At 40.3% G+C, this 21,593-nt stretch overlaps 1 long non-coding RNA gene across 4 annotated transcripts in view; it reads right to left on the minus strand.

Moving 5' to 3' along the window:
• The window catches only part of LOC134736488 (uncharacterized), a 163,878-nt gene that overhangs the window by 15,831 nt on the left and 126,454 nt on the right, over nt 1-21,593 (minus strand). Inside the window, exons 4-6 of one of the 4 annotated variants that reach the window (XR_010120537.1) lie at nt 8,728-8,806; nt 5,441-5,678; nt 2,881-3,029 (exon numbers count right to left, since the gene is read on the minus strand). This is a non-coding gene — a long non-coding RNA (uncharacterized lncRNA). Of the gene's footprint in view, nt 1-2,880; nt 3,030-5,272; nt 5,679-8,727; nt 8,807-21,593 lie in introns of those variants that run through there. The other 3 variants (XR_010120536.1, XR_010120535.1, XR_010120538.1) reach the window with 3 other exon arrangements.

Here is a 21,593-nt window from a genome sequence, read left to right on the forward strand (position 1 = left end):
GATAAAATTTCTGGAGTCATCAGCCTTTAGTATATTTAAAGCCATGGAGCATATAAGATCATCTAGGAATTTCATGTATGTAAACTACAACAAGGACAGATTCCTACACTAAGCCCTGGAGCACATTTTGAGGTTAGGAAAGAGAGAAAAAAAAAAAGGAGACTGAAAAGGAGCAGCTGGCAGTAAAGGGGGAGAAAACAAAGAGTGGGATCCTAGAGGCCAAGAGAAGTGTTTCTGAGAGGAGGTTTGTGTATTTTGATAACTCAAGTAAAAATGGAGAGCATTGGATTGTGCAAAGTGGAGGTCATCGTGAGCCTCACAAGAGCATTCAGAGTGGAGGTCTGGAGGGAATACTTGTTTGGAGTGAGTTCAAGAGAGAACTGAAGAGAAATAGAGGCAACTGGAATAGATGATTCTCCCTAGAGCTTTTCGGCAAATAGCAAGAGAAAGAAATTGAGTGATAAGGTCAAGGAAGTTTTGTTTGCTTTTTAAACTGGGAGCAATAACAGCATGTTGCTGCATTTGTAGGAATGACCCAGAAGAAAGATGGAAGACTTATGATGCAGGAGAGAGATGGGAAAATTCCTAGAGGGATGTGAGTAAGAGAGGATGGGATCTACTGCACAGGAAGAGAGCCTTGTTTCAGCTGGAAGATGAACAATTCATCCGGAATGACAAAAAATATATAAAATATGTAGACACCCATGCAAGTAAGGAGTTAGATGCAGTGGTAGGAGTTTGTGGGAGCTCTTTGACTTACTCACTTTTTAAAAATATTCTTATTCACTTTTCTCGGTATCATCAACTAAGTGAAGATAGGGAGAAAATATAGGAGGTTTAAGGGTGGTAGAGAAAGTAAGAAATATTTATCTAGGATAGTAGGAAGGAAAATTAACCTGGAAAATACGATGTGATCGCCTGGCAGCTGTAAAGGTACACTTGAGGTTATTGATCATGGATGCAAAGTGAGAACAGTGAGCACAGTTGCATGTTTTACTACAGCCATTTCAGCTGTGGATCCAGGTCTGGGAGGCATTTCATCAATGGTTTTACTGATCAGTACGACAAAACTGAAAAGAGTCAAGAGAGTTGAGGCTGTATGCAAGAAAGCCATTAAATGACTGACCACAGAATTTAAGCTTAGCTCATGAGGGAGAGATATGAAGATGATCAAATGAATTGAAGGTCTAGGTGGGCACTGAAATTACTGAAGCCAAGTACTAAAAGGGATGAGCAGGAAAGCTGGTGGGAGAGTTGTAAAGTGCTTAAAGTCATAGTTTTACAGGAGATGAAGTTTTGGGGCAAGATCGTGGCTTACCATGAAAGTGAATACCAATGTAGGGAAAAGGACAAGATCACTAAAGAAAAGGTTAGGTAAGGCACCACAAGTCCAGGGAATTGGAAGGATTATCCAAGTGTGTGTTTAAATCACCAAAAAGTACAATAGGAGTAACAGAGAGAATGACAGTGACTGGAAGCCAACACCTTCATAGACATGACCTGGCAGCCATAGATGGCCACAATGAAGTTGAATCCTGGCCAGGCAAAGTGGCTCACACCTGTAATCCCAGTACTTTGGGAGGCTGAGGCAGGTGGATCACCTGAGGTTAGCAGTTCAAGACCAGCCTGGCCAACATGGTGAAACCCCGTCTCTACTAAAAATACAAAAATTAGTCAGGCGCAGTGGTAGGCACCTGTAATCCCAGCTACTTGGGAGACTGAGGCAGGAGAATCACTTGAACCCAGGAGGCAAATGTTGCAGTGAGCGGAGATCATGCCATTGCATTCTAGCCTGGGCAATAGAGCGAGACTCTGTCTCAAAAAGAAAAAGGTGAATTCTGATTGGCCAATCCCATAGTCTAATGTTGACATGCAAAACTCAGGGTTTTTCCATCAAAAAGTGGGCAGAGGACATGAACAGACACTTCTCAAAAGAAGACATTTATGCAGCCAAAAAACACATGAAGAAATGCTCCTCATCACTGGCCATCAGAGAAATGCAAATCAAAACCACAGTGAGATACCATCTCACACCAGTTAGAATGGCCATCATTAAAAAATCAGGAAACAACAGGTGCTGGAGAGGATGTGGAGAAATAGGAACACTTTTACACTGTTGGTGGGACTGTAAACTAGTTCAACCATTGTGGAAGTCGGTGTGGCGATTCCTCAGGGATCTAGAACTAGAAATACCATTTGACCCAGCCATCCCATTACTGGGTATATACCCAAAGGACTATAAATCATGCTGCTATAAAGACACATGCACACGTATGTTTATTGCGGCACTATTCACAATAGCAAAGAGTTGGAACCAACCCAAATGTCCAACAACGATAGACTGGATTAAGAAAATGTGGCACATATATACCATGGAATACTATGCAGCCATAAAAAATGATGAGTTCGTGTCCTTTGTAGGGACATGGATGAAACTGGAAACCATCATTCTCAGTAAACTATCGCAAGGACAAAAAACCAAACACCGCATGTTCTCACTCATAGGTGGGAATTGAACAATGAGAACTCATGGACACAGGAAGGGGAACATCACGCTCCGGGGACTGTTGTGGGGTGGGGGGAGGGGGGAGGGACAGCATTAGGAGATACACCTAATGCTAAATGACGAGTTAATGGGTGCAGGAAATCAACATGGCACATGGATACATATGTAACAAACCTGCACACTGTGCACATGTACCCTAAAACCCTAAAGTATAATAAAAAAAAAAAAAAAGAAAACAAAAAAGAAAGAAAAAGAAAAAAATAAAATAAAAAAAATAAAAAAAAAAACAAAAAAAAAAAACTCAGGGTTTTTATGGAGGAAGCAGGAAGAATGGTAAGAATTTGCCATGAGAAGCAGGAAGGACACTTCCCCACCTCTGAGGTCCAGGGGTGTGAAGACTGTGTGAGGGAAGGGAGCCACTTTTGGAAGAGCTGCCAGGAAGCAGGGTCCTGAGGTGAAGGCCAGCCTTCAGTTTTAACAGGAACACTCTTGTTCATTGTGTTTAGAATGAACTGAAGTCAGGCTACGGGTGGAAACAAAATGACAGGTTAGGAGGCTATTGCAATAATATAAGCAAAAGATGATGGAGGTTTATCCCAGGAAGATGGCAGTAATGCTGTTAAGAAATGGTCAGATTCTGAATATTTTTCATATATCATATTATACTGCATCATTGATTTTAAGATGTCCTACTGTTTTATGTGCCACTAAGAAAGAAAACAATGCTACCAGTTAAACAATATTATTTTCTATCAATTTTAAGATGCATTGAAATCTCAGATATTAAAATATGAAAATGTGCATCTTAGAATTGATGAAATATGGTATATTGGTTAAATATACTAGTGTACTGAGGAAGAAACTCTTTTCCAAGAAACTGAGAATTCCACAAACTGAATTTCAGCATCTTTGAAAGCTTGCTAGAAAAATTCACCAACAGCAGTTTGAGGAAAAGCAAGACTGTTTCTGTTAGCTGACCTCACTTGATACATTTTGCATGTATTTACTAATTGGTTCCTGGCAAGAAATAACTCCTTGTTGTTTGGTATGTCTAATAGCCACAAATCAAGTTGCTTATCATTTGCATCTGCATATACTGCTTGTTATTTGCAGTTCGTGGTCATGTCTGATCATTATGGGAAGATGGCTCAGAATTAGCCATGTTGTGAATTGAACCCTGTCCCTAATGAACAAGGCCACGGAAGGCAAAACTGCAGTCTGTGCCAAGTTAGAAGTCTTATATTTGTGCACCCATTTTCTCCCATATTGTTGGGAATAAGAGCTCTAAGTGGCAAAGAAAACAAGCACTTAGACTGAGAAGGTCTCAGCGCGCAAATTTACTTCTGCAGAAGGGTGCATCTCACATATGGAGCAATGGTGAGAGCACACAGAACAAAGGAAAGCAGGGGTTTTTAGTATCTCTAATGCAGCTTCTGCTTCTGTGTCTTTCCCCTATTGGCTAGGGTTAGACCGCACAGTTTAAACTAGTCCCAACTGGCTAAACATTTAAACTTTCTTAGATAAGGTAGGCACATAAGGGAGGTGAGAAAAGAAAGAAGGGGGGTCATTTACGGGGGAGTAGGAAGGTAACCTATTCCCTGATAAGGAAAGGAATGTGGAGTGGGGTTGTAGCAAGTTCAGGCATGCCTAGGCATATTCAGACAAGTTGGGGCACAGCAAAAGCAAGGGGTATTTGGAATTATAGGATAGAGAATGGGGAAACTGGATAAGCTGTTTGAAGAGGAAACCTAACTGGATCTAACACATATATGTCAAACTGGCATATCTTCCTCACTGATTCATACATAATCCTGGCTGCACATTTGAAACACATTGGGGTGCTTTTAAAAAACTTATTCTTGGACTCCATCTCTGATCAGGGTCCCTGGAGGTGAGCTCCAGGCTTCAGTGTTTTTGAAAACTTCCCAGGTAATTTAAATATACAAAAATATACAACGAACCTTGAGAACCATTGGTGCTAAAGTAGTTTCCTCATTAATAAATGATAAGCTTTGATGTGTTCAGATCAAGTCGCGCAATGTCACATAGCAGGCATCAGAAATGAATATGGAATATAGGAAGTTACAATGTGTTAAAAAAAACTGTAGAGTATGATCTTAAGTTATATCTATTGTATTTTTGAGTGTACACATGTCTAATAGCCACAGATCAATACATCTGTAATTTCCCTCTACATATATTGCTTATTTTATTTTGCTTATTTTCCAGTTAATGGTTTTTTTAAATTTTTTTTATTTTTTTGAGACGGAGTCTCACTCACTCTGTCCTCCAGGCTGGAGTGCAGTGGCGCAATCTCGGCTCACTGCAAGCTCCGCCTCCCGGGTTCACACCATTCTCCTGCCTCAGCCTCCTGCATAGCTTGAACTACAGGCACCCACCACCACGCCTGGCTAATTTTTTGTATTTTTAGTAGTGACAGGGTTTCACCATGTTAGCCAGGATGGTCTTGATCTCCTGACCTCGTGATCCGCCCCCCTCAGCCTCCCAAAGTGCTGGGATTACAGGCGTGTGCCACCATGCCCGGCCCAGCTAATGGTTTATATCTGACCATTTTATGGAAAGATGATTCTGAATCATCATGGTGCAAATTTAACCCTATCATCACTGTTGAAAACAGCTTACGTGTTTGTGTGTGTGTATGTGTGTGTGTGTGTATATATATATCTCCATACATACATATGGCATATATACACATACATATGATGAAGGGCTGTAAAAAATGTTATCAACTTTAAATGCTCAAGATTACAGGAGATTTGTTTTTTTTTTAATTTTGAGATGTCTCACTCTGTTACGCAGGCTGGAGTTTAGTGGAGTCATCATAGCTCACTGCAACCTCAAACTCCCAGGCTCAAGTGATCCTTCCACCTCAGCTTCCCAAGTCAATAGGACTACAGGCATATGCCACCACACCTGGCTAAATTGTTGTTGTTGTTGTAGAGATGAGCTCCTGCTATGTTGTCCAGGCCAGTCTTGAACTTCTGGTCTTGAGCAATCCTGCTTTGGACTCCCATGGTGCTGAGATTACAGGTGTGAGCCACCCCACCCAGCCTGCAGGACATTTTAATTTTCTTCTCTTTTGTCTGTCTTCATTTTCTAGAATGTAAATACATTTTCTTTGTAATAAAAATTTATTCTGAAACAGCAAAACCTATTAAGAGAAAATTTGGAAAAAAGAATATGAATAAGAAAATGGTTCATAGTTCTATCACTCAGAGATGACTACTTTGTGCATTTTGGTTCATTCTTTCCAATTATTTTCTGTGTCTGAGAATGTGTATACAGAATTATACTTACATGGATTTAAAAAAAATTTTGCCTATTTTTTCTCTTAAATTTTTTACCATATCATTAAAAATTTTTACAAAATATACTTTCTAAATGAACTACATAGGATTATATTGTGTGAATGTATCGTTATTTATTCAAACTATTAAACTAAATATAAGTAAGTTATATAAATATGTAGAAATATAGCATCCAATGTTGTTAAGAGTGCAGTGAAACAGTCATTTTATTCTTTCCTGTTGGTGCAAAAGTTCTAAAACCTCTAAAAAAAAAAAAAAAAGGCAGGCAAACAGTGCCTATAAAAAGCCTTAAAAATGTGTACATGTTTGGCCCAAGAAGTCCAATTCTAGGAATTCATACAAATGCACACCATTTGCATGGGAAGAATATTTACATTTAGGAAAAGTGATATGTTCATATTTAGGCAAAATATTGGAAACAACTTAAAAGCTAAATAACAAACCCTCCACCTCCTTGCCCCACCTTCACTCCTGGTATTTAGAAATGATTATCTTGAAGTCCCCCTGCCTCTTGTTTCTTTACCATTATTAGTATATGTGCTAGAGTTGTTGGCAGGGCTTATTTTAAGACTCAAAGCTTTCAAAAGAATGTCAGCTGGTAGATTTCTGAATTTAGAATATGGGTAAATGACAACCTTTTTCCTGGGTTTAGGCACTAGCTATGATTCTTGGACAATGGACGAACCTCTATGGACATTTTATTTATTTATTTATTTATTTGTTTGTTTGTTTGTTTATTTATTTATGAGACAGAGTTTCGCTCTTGTTGCCCAGGCTGGAGTGCAATGGCATGATCTTGGCTCACCACAACGTCCGCCTCCCAGGTTCAAGCAATTCTCCTGCCTCAGCCTCCCGAGTAGCTGGGATTATAGGCATGCACCACCACACCCAGCTAATTTTGTATGTTTTAGTAGAGACGGAGTCTCTCCATGTTGGTCAGGCTGGTTTCGAACTCCCGACCTCAGGTGATTTGCCCACCTCGGCCTCCCAAAGTGCTAGGATTACAGGCGTGAGCCACCCTACCTAGCCTGCTTTTTCATCTTTGGTGGTTTCCAATGCCTTTAAAATGAAAGACTAAAATCCTTAACACGACCTCTCACACCCTCCTGGCACCTCCAGACACTTCTTAGGGAAGCCTCATATGTTTCATGCCCTCCTCCCTTGGGGACTTTATTCCCTATGTGACTGTAAAGTCCCCAGCCCTTCTTCAATTGCTTAACCCCAGCAATCCTTTAGACTCTTTCTGGCCTACACAGCAAGGTCATTACATACTTTCTTGTAGCATCCAGGCAGAGACAAACCGTAGTGTGATGATCAGAGCTGGCAGGGAATGTGGTTCCTTCCAGAAACTGAAAATCACCCAGTATCACTAAAACAAAGTAATTGAAAAGTGGTCCTGGGTGATCTTACAGAGTGGGTTTTAAGTACTGCTGCAACATGGTCAGGTATATATTAGGAAAAAGAAAAAAAACTCTGTAACTTCCAGGAGGCAGAGAATGGAAAGAAGAAAAAGTAGTGCAAGAAGATTGATGCAGACGTGAAAATGTCTTGGCCTAGGCCAGTGGTGGTAAAGGTGAAAAATGAAAAAATTCAGTAGATATTTAGTGGCTTCTAGTTAAAGATGACAGGTTCAATGCATCCTGCCCAGCTAACATGTCTCCCTTTGCCAAATAAGGATGAAAGAAATTTGCCATGAAATTGATGGTGTTTAAAGTGCATTAAAAATGGGAAGTGAGAGGCTCAACAAAGTAGAGAGGTCATTGAAATTCTGGAAGACAGAAAGTGAGTGCGGTATGTTGTATCCTTTTACCTTATTGCCATGTCTTCCCAAGTGAAGGCAACAAAAGGGGGCCCTGCAGTTAGTTGTACATGCTTTTAAGAAATATTGAAGTATCTCAGTGTGACCCAAATGAATTACAAATTGCTAAATTATCAGATGATGTCTTTATACTACTCACACACCAGCTCTCTTCTGAGGAGGTGGTAGTCCCAAGACCTTTGTACATACAACCTGTGTTCTTCCTCTTTGCCTGGAATGTGTCCCTGCCACCAACTCTTTAACAACCTAACTCAAATTCATCACTCATGCCTCAGCTGAAACATCACTTCTTCAGTAAATCCTTCTCTCTCTCCCCTTCCTGAATTTTGTTACCCTATTAAAACCCCTAATCACAAGCTTCACTTTTCCTTCAGAGACCCAGCACAATTTGTAATTACATATCTTCTTGTGTATTTGTTCATGTCTTACTTAGAATACAAATTGCATGAAAATACAGAATACATCTATTTTTTACTGCTGTATCCCTTGTCTTGGAACACTCAATAAATATTGAATGAATGAATGAAATGTATAAATCAAGAACAACCAGGCCATGGTGCCATTTGTAGGAGTTAGGCTAAGCAAAACAAAGGACTTTAAATGTCCTCTGTGTAGAATTTTCTTTTGGGAGAAAGAAGGGTTGTTTCTCATTTTCCAACAGAGCTGCATCAACTGCTGCAGTCAGCTGGACCTATTTTGTTGTTCTTCTGACTAGGAAAAGATCACCCTCTTCCCCATTAAAAGGCCGAACAGGTTTAAAAAAAAAAAAAAAAAAATGCCATGAGCAATAAATGCAGTCCAGCTAGGCCTTAAGCCAGAGAAGATCAAGGGGGCAATAGTTTGGGAGATTAGAGAGCTACCTGACTTAGCAAGCAGAAATGTGTGTTTTTATCTTGAGTGTCCTCTGCTTGTATCTCTTGAAAACTTCAACAAGGGGAGCTGTGAAGCAGGTGGCTCTGAGATTTCTGGATGGGAATCCTGGCTGTTTCACCATATAAATATAGTTAATAGCTCAGATAATTTGGCAAAGTGAGGTGGGCTAATGATAAGAGGTTAAAAGATGAGACACTAACCTAGGTTACCACAGTGCATTCATTTCCAAGGCTAGCATGCTTACACAGCAAGAACAGCATCCTATCTGGTTATCAGCACCTGTGAAAAGTGAGATTCATCAATAAGGTCAGCAAAGGTACTTGGGGGAAAAATCAAGACTTTTTGTTGGACCCATGCACTGGTGGAGGAAAACATTTTTGCTATCCCAGATTTTCCCTCAACTTATTCTTAACCATGGATGGATGACCAGCATAAGGAATACAAGGCCACAAATCTGCTGTAGATTATCTGTAATTTTTTTGAGATAGATAGGTCTCTATCATATAGGCTGGAGTACAGTGGTGCAATCATAGCTCACTGCAGCCTCAAAACTCCTGGGCTCAAGTGATCTCCCAGGTAGCTCAGACACAGGTGCACACCATCATGCCTGGCTAATTAAAAAAAGAATTGTAGAGATGGAGTCTCACTATGCTGCTCAGGTTGGTCTTGAATTCCTGGCCTCAAGTGATCTCCCTGCCCTGGTCTCCCGAAGTGTTGGGATTACAGACAGGTATGAGCCATTGTGTCTGACTAGTTATCTATTAATAAGGAATATTTCTACTCTCATGACAGCTGAGGCTGTGTCCTGGAAAAATCCAAAACAAGATAGAACTGGGATTCCAGAAGCAAAGAGATATTGTATTATTCAGGGTTCTCCAAAGAAACAGAACCAATAGGGGGTGTGTGTGCATGTGCATGTGTGTGTGTGGAGAGAGAGATTAGGAAGGCTAAGAAGTCTCCCAATCTGCCATCTGCAAACTGGGGACCCAGAAAAGCCAGTGGAGTGATCCAGCCCTGTGAGGCAGGGGAGCTGATGGTGTGAATTCCAGTTTGAGGGCAGAAGAAGATGATGAGATGAGATGACATGAGATGTCCCAGCTCAAGTAGTGAAGCAGAAAATAAAGGGGACACATCCTCCTTCCTCCACCTTATGCTCTATGAGGGCCCTCTATGGATTGGAAAATGCCCACCCACACTGGGAATCACCCAATGCCCAGGGCCGTCTGCTTTACTGAGTCTACCAATCAGTGTGAATCTCATCTGGAAACACCCTCACAGACACACCCGGAAACCATGCTTAGTCTAGACACAAAAAATTAATCATCATGGTATGAATAGGAGGGAAAAGGTATGCAAAGGGAGGGATGGAGAAGAAATAATAAACGGTCAGAAAGATGAAAGAGAAGCTGTAGTTGGAGCCATGAGCCAAGCCACTGTCCTAGACCAATGCCAGGGGCCAGCCAGTCAGTGCCGTGTGCAAGTGCACCCTATCTGGGGAACATGAGCTGCCACTTCATTTCCCCTTCCAAATCTCATATGAGCAGCTCTTGTGGCCAACCCTCACCTGGGACCATAGAGGGAAGATAATTCTGAGAGATGTATTAATAGCTCCACCTTTGCTAACTTGGACAGCTCAAAACCTCCACGATTTTCCCAAAATGATTGAGAGTTACATCCCTTCAATCCTCCATCTCATCACTTTCTGCTTTGTCCAAAAGATAAATTGACTTTATTAGCTACTTGTTTTCTACCAGAATGAAATACATTCCAATTCTCTTTTCAAAATTTATTTAATGAGTACCTTCTATCAGTACACTGTTTTTGCAGTTTTGTTTGAATTGGGTCATGGAGTAGCACGGTGTCGTGATGGCTTTCCCCTGTCAAGCACAGACCCTTCTGTAATGCACATTTTTGTTTTCTTGGGTGGGTCTTGGCTAAGCAAGTTCATATCTCAGTTCAATTCCTTCTAAATTCTGACTGTAGGCACAATTCTAGGAATCCTTATTGCTATCTTTCCATTATCACTTTGTAATTTTCTAATTTTCAAAAAACTTCATTTCAAATCATCTGCACACAGCAAACTCATCAACTCTCTCTTTGGGAGAGCTCAAACTGCATGCTACCCATAGTCTATACACATTTTCTGTAATTAAGAAATTGTTAAAAGTGAATAATAGATAATTGAATACAGACAATTTTCCCCTTAAGATAGACACTTTTACAGTGTGATATAATTGGGGGAGAGGGTAAAATTGGGACACTTCATATTTAATTATTTTTCCTAATATTTAAAACTTTAAAAATAAGATTTTCCTGGTCTATTTAGTTCATTTCAGGAGAGTATATTTCAATAAGTAAAAAGCAACTTAGTAACAAGTCAATTGTTTACATTCTGCCAGATGAACACATGGTGAAGATTCTTTTGTGTTTATCCATTATTATGGTACATAAGTGTCAGATATTCCAAATTATACTTCTAAAATTACACAGCATCTGTGCCACATTTGTTTTCTTCCAATATTTTTTAGCATGACTCAAAATCCTATGCTCTGGTTAACACTTTTCTACTTAATTTCATTGGAAATAGTTTCCTAGAGCCCACAGATGTTTTATTCCTGGCCTTTGACTTCCAGGATTAAATTTCAGACACTAAAGCTTTCTTTGTAGAATCAGTAATGTGTTATCAAACAAAACACTCATTCTAACAAGTAGATTAAATATTCCTGAAATAGGAAACAATCATTTGAAGGAAGGAGAGCTAAGTGCAATTAAACTGCAAACCTTATGTATGCTTCTAGACCATGTACCAGGCCCTTTTTCCATCTTCCTGAACTACTCAGTCTACAGGCTCTCGGAAGTTAATAAATATTCATCAATAATTGATGACATCAGGCCCACTCTACTCAGCATCTAATACCCTCAGATGTTTACTGAGCAGCCAACATCGGTGAAATTTTCATCCCATGGCTCAAATGGGTTCCCTGCCTCCAGGATCTCCTCGCTGCAACCTGCACTGTGTCTCAATATTAAATTAATCTTTCTGAAGCCCTACTTTTATATCACTCCCTTGTTTAAAAGTATGTAATGTATGCTCTTTGCCAACTGGGCCAAGTCCAAATCCCTTAATGTCACTGAGAAGACTTTTCATATCCTGGCCCTGTCTCCTGCCAACCATCTCCCCATCAGCTTCTCCCACCCTCTCTACTGCCAGCCAAACCCTAAGGAAGCTAGGTCTTCAAATGGGTCAGGCATGCTGTGTCTTCCAGGCCTTTGCTCCAGCTATTTGTTGCTTTTAACAGCCCCTCACTCAATTCCATGCCCTGATTTCCTTTGCCTAGGTATTTTCTGTTAATCCTTCAAATGCAGCATTTGTCTTCCTTACTCCTTGGGAAGACATCCCTGGATCTAGTCGACTGGTTGGGCCCTCTCTGCTCTGTGCCTCCCTAGCACCTTGCACTTCCCTCTCTGTGGTGGCTGGATATGACTGCTCAACTGGGTCCTGATCTCTGGAACCTGTTGATTTTATACAGAAAAAGTCTTTGCAGGTGTGATTAAGGATCTTGAAGCCGGGCGCGGTGGCTCACGCTTGTAATCCCAGCACTTTGGGAGGCTGAGGCGGGCGGATCACGAGGTCAGGAGATCGAGACCACGGTGAAACCCCGTCTCTACTAAAAATACAAAAAAATTAGCCGGGCGTGGTGGCGGGCACCTGTAGTCCCAGCTACTCGGAGAGGCTGAGGCAGGAGAATGGCGTAAACCCGGGAGGCGGAGCTTGCAGTGAGCCGAGATTGCGCCACTGCACTCCAGCCTGGGCGACAGAGCAAGACTCTGTCTCAAAAAAAAAAAAAAAAAAAAAAAAGGATCTTGAAGTAGGAAGATTATTCTGGATCATCTATGTGGACCCTAAATGCAATCATGTGTCTGAATAAAAGGGAGGCAGAAGGAAATTTTACACTGAAGAGGGAAAGACACGCCTAGAAGAAGAGGTGGTGTGAAAACGGAGGCAGGGATTTGTCACAAGCCAAGGGATGCCAGCAGCCACCCAGGAGCTGGAAGAGGCCAGAGACAGACTCCCATGAAGCCTCCAGAGGAAATACAGAGCCATAGGACATCCTAATTTCCACCCCGTGATACTGATTTCAGACTTCTGCCCTCCGGGACTTTAACAGAACAAATTTCTTTTAAGACACCAAATTTGTGGTAATTTGTTGCAACAGCCTCAGGAAACAAATGTACTATCACATCTGTATCAGTCAGGAGCCCATCAGGCAGCAGATGGCACAGGTAACGGGGCTAAGTGAGGGGAGGTGGAAGCGCTCCATGGCTTATGATACCAAGTTGTCATCACTGCTTCTGAGGGAGCAAGAAAAGAGAGCAGTTACCAGAACTCAAAGACGGGCTGTGTGGAGAGGGCTCCCCAGTAGGAGCCATGGCCTTCAATGGAAGGACATGGCCAACTCAAAATGACCAGGAGAAGGACAGCTGGGGAACAAGTGTCCCCAGCCTCATCCTCCCTCCACTCTCGAACCTCCCAAGAAGCCACGGGCAAGGGAATCTTTTCCTGCATTTCACAAAAATCAGGGCACACAGCAAGGTGGAAGGCACTGGTGGAGAGTAGATCATTAGGGGAAAACAGATGACATCCTGCACAACATGGATTGTTCCATTCTATTGCAATCGCTCATTTCATCATCTGATTCTTCCACTCTGCTTTAAACACCATGAGTGTGACTACCCCACCTGCCCTCTGTATTATGAATGCCAGTGCCTGGCACGGTGGCACAGTGTCAGGCACAGACTGGGAACTTTATAAGTACTTATTTAACAAAACTAATTAATAAAATACCACAAGAGACCCTCCACATAGGATCTAGTCTTCTATTTCTGGTCTCATTTTCCATGATTTCCCTTCATGAAACTTTTGCTGGAACCCAGAATGGACCACAAAATAAAACCCAACAAGCTTCACTTTTTCCCATCTCTGTACCTCTGCTTGGGCCATCTCCTCTTCCTAAGCCACCATCACCACATCTACAGAATTTCTATTACACTTTGAAGATCATCTTATATGCTACTTCCTTCATTATGTCTGTCTGGACCACCTTGTCAAAAATGATCTCTTCCTTCTTGGCACTCTTTCAGGTCTTATTTGTATTTCCCTTGAACAAGTAACATTTTATTGTTGTGTCTTGTTGATATGCCTGCAGTGTCATAAGTCAACTTGAAGACCACAGTTCCCTGGAGAGCAGCCTCTCAGTCTCATATTATGAATCCTAAACAGGATTTAGCCAATGACTTTCAGAAGTCAGTTCACAATCAACATTGTTGAATAAATAACTGGAACCTTTCTGGTAATTAGCATTTCATGGTCACTTATTTATCCTAGTCTCTCTTTGGCTTTACTATTGAAACCAAAAAGAATCTTCAATAACAGTGGTTTTATTATTTAATAAAAGTGATGCAAGAAAGGGCTTGCAAACAAAGTTTAAGTTCTTGCTCTTGACTTAGTAGTTAATAATCCACAACAGTACTGTGTGTTTTATTGTGAAGCATCATTACAGCAGATTTGCCCCAGGGGTGGTGGGTGGTAGAAGTAGTGGCAGTAACAGATCTTTAGGACCACTCTGGCATCTCTGGGGTTTGCTTGAGCTATGAATTTACCAGTTTTTGGCATTCCTCAGAGCAATTTAAAACTGCATTTTAGTGTAACTGTGTATAAAAAAAGAAAATAGCTATTGGGATTCAAAGGAGTGACATGTACACTAACTGAGTTCTATGACATTTTAATAAAAGTTATATTAAAGGAACAAATACCAGACTCAAGAAGGCTAAAATGGCATATTCTGCCACAAAGTGAATATACCTCCTAACATCAGAGCAAACATTTAAAACAATCCTTACCCATGATTACCAGGAATATTTAGCAACACTTATGATAGTTTGTGAAATTTACTGTCTCATTTTACTATAGTATCACCTTAAAAGAGAATATACAGCTGACTATATCTCCTGAAGGACTATAAAGGATGGTATGAATACTTAACATATTGATTTTATTGCTGTCAAAAAATAAAGGCATACTTTCACACATAAAAGCTATGTAGTTCAGTAACTCTATTTTGCAAATTACTGCAGCACCATAATGACATCCCAGAAAAACTCATATTTGAATGTCTTTCGAAATGTTTAAGCTCTTTAATATTTGAATTGCTTATAAATGTTTATCTGTGCTGTGTTTTCCTTCTGAAACCTACCAAGCTTACTTTGTTGCAATGCATAAGTCAATATTTGCATATGGATGTGGGTAAACACAGCTTTGCAGTAGATTCATTTAGAAGCAATGGGCAGAATAAAATATATATTTTCTAAAGAAACCGATTCTCTTGGCTATTCACTTAGGGCTCAAAAGCAAATGAATGTTCAATGTTTCACAGCTATTTAAGCCAGTGGGGACTTAACAGCTAAGTTTCTAAAGAAGAAATAAAGTGATTTTAAAAGGAAGGACCTTGTAAACTTACTCAGAACTGAAGTGGCCCATTCTTTGAGCATGGAGGCACTATTCACTCTACTTTGCAAGGCCTTGTATGGGCCCTATTACTGAACTGGGACGTTTATACCCAGCAGCCAAAGCATCTTCTGGGTCCTAAGATAACCTAGATAAGACCAAGTTGATGCTGGCTACTACTAAGTTAACTCATCAAATTAATTGCAAGGAGAGTAAAATGGAACACCCCAAACTTATTTATGTAGATGTATATAGATTATAGAAGCCTCTCCCCCTAATCTTCACTTATTGTGGTACAGATGGGCCCTCCATACATTGCAAACTAGCCTGGATTTCTGAAATGAAGGCTTCCATCTTCCTTTTGAAGATTATAAATCACTTAACATTTAAGTATCAGTGCATAATCTCAGCTGCTATGCCCAAGAATAATACAAGGGACTAGCAGAGATGTCCTAAAACAATTAATCTGTTAAAGGGAATGAGCCAAAGGAACACCTATGTCTGAGTTTCAAGCTCTGGCATCTTAAGATAATGGCAAACCCCTAGCAGCAAAGGAGAGAAGGAGATTTCCAAGGTTTCCTGCTTGACCCATAATTTCTTCCATTTTGTGTTACTATTAGACTTCAGGATATGTAAACAGGCACCAGGAATAAATGAATATGTACGGCAAGAGAGACACATATAGATAAACAGTAAATCTAAGTATACGTTCTTTAAAAAGGCGAAAAAGTGAATTCCAGACTTAGGAACTCCCCAGCCTACTAGTGGAAGCAACACATGAGCATTAGGAGTTACCAGCTTTTGTTCAGTGGAGAGAAGCAATTCCAGGTGAATGATCAGGCAATGCTTCACAGAGAAGATAATGGAGGTAGGCCTGGGAACATGAATAGTATTTGGCCTTATAGACATAAGGAGAAACTGCATTGCTGAGAGTGTAAATCACATCATAATAAGGTGATGAAGATGATGATAGTGTAGTTATTATGTATCAGTTAACAAACTCAGGTGTGCAATAAATATTTTCTTTATTTTTCCTAAGCCAACTTAGGACCACAAACTCCTTTGCTAGGCTAATTGTAAATAGGTCTTTAATCACTCTTAAGCCCTCAATCCTTTCACCCTAGGGTTATGCCAAAGTTCTAAGGCCTGAAAACTTCCAAGGTATCAAGGGTACCTCTTTAGTAGTAGGTCCCCTGCCCCTACTGATACTTGCTTGCACACTGACGGTCTTTCCCCACATGGTCTCTTGAGGCTCTCATTTTGCTATTTCCTTCTAGGCTTTTGATACAATCTCTGGAGTAGCTAGAATTAGCCTGAATCCATTCCTTCAGGTCCCACCATTCCTCCAGGCATCACATGATGGGAAACGGTAGGTTCCTACTGCCTGTAAGAACCAGACTCTCTGCTACCTGAGACTCTCTCTTTGTCTGCAGGCATTCCCTCCTGTTCTCATTTCCCTCAGAGGTCTTCCTGAGCTCTTCAAACACTCTTCCCCTCAAAAGTCACAGTCTATGTGAAACAAAATCCAGAAAGACTTGACTAAAATCTACCTCCATCTCCTCCCCCAGATCCTGATAGAAGGAAGAAGAATATAAAGGAAAACATGATAAAACTTAATATCTCAATAAAATGTCTGCTATCTTACCTGGTATTTACTAAGCATTTGCCCACTTTCTGCCCTGCATGTTCTCGCAATCAATCTTTTTGGCACATGTCAGGAAGATACTCTTATCTCCACTTTACAAACGAATGGTGTTAAGTAACTTGCCCAAGGCCTCACAGCAGGTAAGTGATAGAACTAGGAGGAACCTGGCTTCAGAGCTTGCACGTGATGCCGCTGCACCCACTGCCTCCCCTGGATATGGACAAAGATGAAAAAGGGAGTAATCTCAAGAGGTAAAAAACACACCAGAAAAGTAAAAAATATTGGATAATTGAAGGTAAACTGCAAACAATAATGCTAAGGACAAGGTTGAGGGCAAATTGTGAAAATCTTAAACAGCCTTTGTTTGCAGGTGACAAGATTTTCTATGAAGAAGATCTGAAAGAACTGACCAAAAATACTTACGAAACTAATAAATAATTTTAGCAAGTTTGTAGGATATAAAGTTGATATTCAAAAGTCAACAATTTTTGTATGTACCACCAATGAACAAGTGGAGCTTGAAATAAAAAACACTATCATTTACATTGGTACCCCCAAAAATAAAGTACTTAGGTACAAATTTAAGAAAATATGTACAAGACCTATATAAGGAAAACTATGCACTCTGACAAAAAAATCCAAGAACTAAATACATCAGAAGATATTTCATGTTTAAGAATAGAAAGACTCGGCCAGTGCGGTGGCTCACACCTATAATCCCAGCACTTTGGGAGGCTGAGGTGGGTGGATCACTTGAGATCAGGCATTCGAGACCAGCCTGGCCAACGTGGTGAAACCCCATCTCTACTAAAAACACAAAAATTACCCAGGTGCAGTGGCTCATGCCTGTAATCCTAGCTACTTGGGAGGCTGAGGCAGGAGAATCGCTTGAACTCAGGAGGCAGAGATTGCAGTGAGCTGAGATTATGCCACTGCACTCTAGCCTGGGCAACAGAGCAAGACCCTGTCTCAAAAAAAAAAAAAAAGAAAGACTCAATATTTACCAAGATGATCTATAAACTTAATGCAATCCCAATCAAAATTTTAGCAGCTATTTTGTGGATATCAACAAACTGATTCTAAAGTTTATACAAAGAGACAAAAGACCCAGATGATCAACACAATATTGAAGAAGAAGAACAAAGTTGAATAATTGACACTACTGACGTCAAAGCTTATTATAAAGCTACATAGATCAAGACAGGGTGATATTGGCAAAAGGATAGACAAGTTGATCAATGAAACAGAATAGCCCAGAAATGGACCTACATAAATATAGTCAACTGATCTTTGACAAAGGATCAAAGGGAATGCAGTAGAGCAAAGATAGTCTTCAACAAACGGTGCTGTAACAAATGGACTTCCACATACCAAAAATGAACCTAGACACTGACCTTACATTCTTAATAAAAATTAACTCAAGATGTATTATAAACTTAAATGCGAGATGCAAAATTTTAAACTCCTAGGAGATAATCTAGATGACCATGAGTATGGCAATGACTTTTCAGATACAACTGCAAAGGCATGATCTGTGAAAGAAATAATTGATAAGCTGGACTTCATTAAAATTTAAAATTTCTGCTCTATGACAGATATCGTCAAGAGAATGAGAAGACAAGCCAGACTGAGAGAAAATCTTTGCATGAGACCCACCTAATAATGGACTGTTGTCCAAAATATACGAAGAACTATTAAAACTCAACAATAGGCCAGACACGGTGGCTCACACCTGTAATCCCAGCACTTTGGGAGGCCGAGGTAGGTGGATCACGAGGCCAGGAGATCGAGACCATCCTGGCTAACATGGTGAAACCCCGCCTCTACTAAAAATACAAAAAATTAGCCAGGTGTGGTGGCGGGCGCCTGTAGTCCCAGCTACTGGGGAGGCTGAGGCAAGAGTATGGCGTTAAGCTGGGAGGCGGAGCTTGCAGTGAGCCAAGATTGCACCACTGCACCGCAGCTTGGGCGACGGCGCAAGACTCTGTCTCAAAAAAAACAGTAAGAAAATGACCCCAATTTTCAAAATGAGCAAAAGACCTGGACACCTCACAAAAAAACGTATACAGATCACGAATAAGCATATGAAAAGATGCCTCACATCATTTGTCATTAAAGAAAGAAATTGCAAATTAAAGCAACAATGAGATACCACTACACACGTATTAGAATGGCCAAAACCCAGAGCACTGACGGTACCAGAAATGCTGGAGAGGATGTGGAGCAACAGGACCTCCCATTTATTGCTGGTGGGAATGTAAAATGGTACAGTCACTTTGGAAGATAGCTTTGGTACTTTCTTACAAAATTAAACATACAGTAGTTGCCCCTTACCCATGAAGGATACATTCCAAGACCCCCAGTAGATGCCTGAAACCTCAGATAGTATCAAACCCTATATATACTATGTCTTTCCATATATACATACCTATGATAAAGTTTATAAATTAGACACATAAGAGATTAAAATTAAGAACTAATAAAAGAGAGCAATTGTAGCATTAAACTATAATAAAAGTTGTATGAATGTAGTCTCTCTCTCTGTCAATATCATATTGTACTGTACTCACCTATTTTCAGTCTATGGCTGAACTTGGGTAACTGAAATCATGAGAAGCAAAACTGCAGATAAGGGGAGACTACTGTAGTTTTACCAGTGTGATTCTGCACTTACACTCTCTTGTATTCACCCAAGTGAGTAGAAAACATGTCCACACGAAAATTTGCACAAAAATATCTCTATCAGCTTTATTTATAATTGTCAAAACTTGGAAGCAACAAAGACGTCCTTCAGTAAATGAATAGAAAAAGGGATATTCTATCATCTGGTGCATGCTGACAACAGATTATTATTCAGCACCTGAGTAACAGATTATTATTCAGCACTAAAAAGCAATAAGCTAACAAGCCATGAAAAGATACGGCATAAACTAAAATGCCTATTACTGAAAGAAGACAATCTGAAAGGCTGCATATTACATGATTCAAACTATATCACATTCTGGAAAAGCCAAAACTATGGAGACAGTAGAAAGATCGGTGGTTTCCAGAGGCTAGTGAGAAGGAAGGGATGACTAGACAGCACAGAGCATTTTTAGGAGAGTGAAACTATTCTGTATGTTAATATTATGGTTATTATACATTTTTCAAAACCCATAAAATGAACTGGAACGTCAGCTAAGAACTTGAGTGATAATGATGTGTCAATGCATGTTCAATGCATAATGATGTGTCAATGCTACATCAATAACAGATGTAGCAATCTGATGTGAGGTGTTGACAGTGTGGGAGACTGCATGGGAGTGGGCAGAGGGTACATGGGAACTCTGTACTTTCTGCTCAATTTTGCTGTGAATCTAAAACTGTTCTAAAAGATAAAGAAAAAATCCTAGGAGGCCTAGTTATAGTTACTACTTTATTTGTAATCAGTAGTGATCCACTGGAGAATTCTACAAACGCAGAAGTTATATAGTTCTGCTTCCAAAGGTTAATCTGGGGGCAATGCACAGTAAGGATGGGAAGAGAGGGAGAAGGAAACAGACGCCCCATGTGACTGTACACTAGCTGGCCTATGTAGATCACAAGGGGCTCAATCAGGCCATAGCTCTGGAATGAAGGGATGGGAAGAGAGATTAATGACATCACGGTGATGGGACCCCATGGCTTGGCATCCGGTTAGATGCCACCATTCAAACATGAGAATGAGAGGAAAAGTAAAAGGGAACAAAAAGTCCTAGGGAATGTGAAGAATGTCTCCAATAAAAGAAGTATAGGACACAGAAGGAAATTAATGAAGGATCTATCATAGTTCTGTAATTTAGTTAATGCACATTCTACAATGGACCTCTAGAGTATAATTCTAGACTGATAGGTCTAAATCACATTTTCACAGTACACAAATGAGGGGTTTTGCAGATGTTTTGTATGACTGCTTAACAAGCAACCAATCTTTCCACTTGCTCTGTAGCTGGGTCCCCTGGAAACAGCGAGTGATGCTTTACAGAAACCAGTTCCTCTGCCTTGGAGGGAGAAAATTGGTTAAATCAATCATACATATCTAATCTAAGAAGCTGAGCTCAGGGAGAAAGTTGTGCTGTCAGGGAGAGGGAGCTGGATTTTTATATCAAAGTACCTGAGTTTCAAGCGCCATTTCTGCCACTTAATGAACTTGAACCTGGAATAAGTTATTATCCTCTCTTATCTTCAGTTTCTTCTTATTTAAAATGTGAATACTAATGCGTATCTCATATGATTGTAATGAGAATAAATGGAGTACTCTCTGTGAAGGGGTTTTGTAAAGAGCCCCGCAAAAGTGAAGGATTTAAAGTTATTTCTACTCAGCAGAGTGAAAATCGCATAATTGATTGTAGTTTCTGGATGGAAAAGAATTCACTAAAAGGAGGGAGGTAAGTTTTATGTCCACCAAAGCAATTTCAATTTACTGAATTCATTTTGCATACACATCTATCCCTCAGGATTGCCAGGGATTGGTTGCAGGACCCCGGTGTATACCAAAATCCACACTTAATCGAGTTCTGCAGTCAGTCCTGAGGAACCTGGGTATAGGAAAAGTCAGACCTCTGTATACAGGGGTTTTGGATTCTGCAAATACAGTATTTTTGATCTGGGTTTGTCTGAAAAAAATCCATGTGTTAGGTAGACGGGCCCAGTTCAAAACCACATTGTTCAAGGGTCAACTGTATACACAGCATTGTAAGATGCCCTCTTTTGGCACAAAATAATAAAGGGTACCATTCCTGATCAAACAGTCAAAATACTTGGGTCAGAGATGGCCCTGCTATGCATATCCATCTTAGGAACTCAGAAGTATCTGCGACAAGCCCAGGGACATTCATTTACAGGAGAGTCCCTCATTCTTCTAGAAGAAACTATTAAAGCATTTTGGTATTTGTGGC

The sequence above is a fragment of the Symphalangus syndactylus genome, chromosome 4 (assembly GCF_028878055.3).
Source record: "Symphalangus syndactylus isolate Jambi chromosome 4, NHGRI_mSymSyn1-v2.1_pri, whole genome shotgun sequence".
Lineage (NCBI taxonomy): Eukaryota > Metazoa > Chordata > Mammalia > Primates > Hylobatidae > Symphalangus > Symphalangus syndactylus.